Source organism: Chrysochloris asiatica, unplaced genomic scaffold (genome assembly GCF_000296735.1).
Source record: "Chrysochloris asiatica unplaced genomic scaffold, ChrAsi1.0 scaffold00213, whole genome shotgun sequence".
Classification (NCBI taxonomy): domain Eukaryota; kingdom Metazoa; phylum Chordata; class Mammalia; order Afrosoricida; family Chrysochloridae; genus Chrysochloris; species Chrysochloris asiatica.
The window spans coordinates 1284992-1287795 of record NW_006408731.1 but is presented as its reverse complement, the minus strand read 5'-3'; the positions used below and the strand labels follow the sequence as shown (position 1 = coordinate 1287795).

General features: G+C 41.6%; 1 non-coding gene across 1 annotated transcript; it reads right to left on the bottom strand.

Annotated features, from left to right (window-relative positions):
- Positions 1-1081: 1081 nt before the first annotated feature.
- Positions 1082-1191, bottom strand: TRNAL-CAA. Its single transcript has 2 exons — positions 1154-1191; positions 1082-1126 (listed from the first exon to the last, which is right to left on the bottom strand). It is a non-coding gene; the product is annotated as a tRNA-Leu (tRNA).
- Between the last annotated feature and the right edge of the window lie 1613 nt (positions 1192-2804).

The window sequence follows — 2804 nt, the reverse complement described above, 5'->3', positions numbered from 1 at the left end:
GTTGGAAATGCAAAGGTGGAAGTTTTGTAACAAGGAAGGGAGTGATTAATTTTCCAGGATAGGAGCAGAGGCCTCTGGGACCATCAACGGAGAAGAGCCGAGAGTGGGACCCTACCCAGAGAAACGGAGATGCCTGGGATAGAGACAGAGTTGATGACGTGGAGTGATGAAGGGACTGGGGACCTTGGACCCAGAGAGGGAAAGGGACTGTGGGCCGAAAATTGGGGGAGGAGAGGGAAGTATAGGGGGCGGGTTTCAGGGATATACCCTTTGGGTGGTTGATGATGCATGGAGGGGATTGGAACCATGGCAGTGAGATGATATACGATGGAATGAATGTAAAACTAAAGTTCTCCCATGTAAATTATCATACAATTCACAATAAAACATTTTTTAAAATGCAAAGAAAAAGAATTGTAAAGAAACTGTCGACAGTGCTAATATTTAAGGCAGATATAGAACGTTCACGTTATTTTATTCTATACAGTGTTGTGTGACACTTTAAACAGTACTCATTTTCGACTGAGATAAAACACTAATTATCAGCTCCCAACGTGAGTGTAAATGTGCATAATTTACAAAGGAAATGTTTGTGAGCTAGTTCCATGATCTTGTGAACCGAGAGGCGAGGATCGGCGTAAGAGTTCAGAGAGAGAGAAATGCAGTGAGCCAGAGGAGTGAGTGGGATTGGTGGGAATTACCCAGATGAGAGCCTGGAAGTATCCAAATGAGATCCCAAGCGTACCCAGGTGTGGAAATGGAAAGACCTCCGACAATCGCCCCTCTACTGCCCCCACACGGTTCGGTAACAAGCGTGCCAGGCCTCCAGTCTCGCGGCTTCCAGGTTATCTCGCGATGCAACACAGAGCCTAAGGAGCTCTTTAAGAAGTATTTTTCCCCTTCAAATCTCGCGTTTTAACAAAGATCGCGATACTCTTAGTTAAAAAAAAAAAAAAAAAAAAGTTCTAGTTAGCCCTCATGAAAATATTTTAAGTTCGTTTTTAAAATTATAGGCTTGCAGCTGTTTATACACACTGTTAAGACTCATATATTTGATTTAGAAATGTACAAAAACAAGGTGTGTCAGAAGTGGGATTCGAACCCACGCCTCCAGGGGAGACCAGAACCCTCAGAGCTGAGGAAGCCAAGCAAGCTTGAGTCTGGCGCCTTAGACCACTCGGCCATCCTGACACTTGGTGCAATGAAGAGAATTTTCTCTAAAATAGACATGGGCGAATGTTGCCTCTGACGTTTGCGGAACAAAGTATTGACGTCAGAGTCCCTCGATAACGGCCGGAGAAGAAAAGCCATTTGTGGATTGAAAAAGAAAAGGACTACAGGAAGAAAGTATATACTTGTGAATAAAATTGGACAATCACGGTCCTTTCAACTAACATCTCCATTTTGTTAAGGGCGCGCAACATACATCCACGTGGAAGGAAGGGAGGAAAGACGGAAGCAGCTTGGTCATTTTGCATTCTTTAATCGTGGAAATTTTGAGTATATGGGTAGCGTACCGAAGGCTTTCTTTCTTGTGAAGATGGTGAGGATCAAAAACCCAAAACCCTAACAAAACGAAAGCGTTTTCTATATAGCTTTTCAACCCCTCTATATCGACGCCTTTTATCCCTGAACTGCCTTGACACTCATGTAAGTTTCTTTCGGGATCCGAGGGTGACAGTCGGAGAATAGCCGGTGAAGTCCGCGTGAGGCGCTGAGAATCTCACCCATGCAGGTCTCTGAGAGACCTGCCAGTATCAAATCCCGAGAAACTCTGGGCGCTTTCAGGTGCTCAGGATTGACTGAGAGCCCAGTGCCAGGCTCGACAGTCTAGAAGTTTAAGGGGGTTGACGGGTGAGAATAAGGAATGAGCTACATAGGCTGTCCCCTTCCACAACCCCCACCCCCCTACTATTTAACTACGTTCAATAGTCTGAGCTCTGGCATGGAAGGCCAGAGGCCACATATTTTAACGAAGAATTGACAATAGTAAGAAATTATTCCTTCAACCAGACAGAGCACCTTAGGGGCCAGGGAGACTGTACTAAATTAACTTTTGAAAGACAAACGCCTTTCCAGCCCAGAGCTTGGCACACGTGGTGTGGAGGTGATAAGGGTCGTTGTCTAACTGCTGTATATTGGGATGTGAAATTCAGAGTAGAATTATAGGCTTGGAAATTTTAATTCGGTCTTGCTCTGGTAGGTTACTCTCTGTATTTATCAATGGACAAAAAGTTTATTTTCTTTTGTAAAGCAAAAGTTGTCTATTTTGTATGGAGAAGTAATTTGAATTAAGTAAGCCTTATATTAGATTTCCCTCGACTTCCTTGGTTTCATATCCTATTTCTTTAAAATACTCTAAACTGTGAGTGGGGAAAAAAATACAAGAGTATTTATTTCTTAAATCTCAAGATAAGAGAATTATAAATTTTCTTCCATGAGCTATTGTTTTATCTATTGGAAGAAAGTTGTCCAGGAAGAGATTCCCCAGATGACATGGTAACCTCTTTAATACTGACATTATTACTGTTTTTATCATTGCAAAGTACACGGGGATCATAGAAAATACAAATTTAAAAATTATCTCACTACTCAGAGGTAACCACAATTAACATTCTGATCAGTTTCTTTTGGCCCTTTCTGTGTGTCATATGAAATGCATTTTTACAAAATAATGTTATATAACTTGCTAACTTACTTTAAAAATTATGAACATCTTGTTCCTATTCACATATCCTCTTATATGAATTTTGATCACTGCAGATATTCCATATCAAACCTGTATTGTTGGACATTGGTTAGAT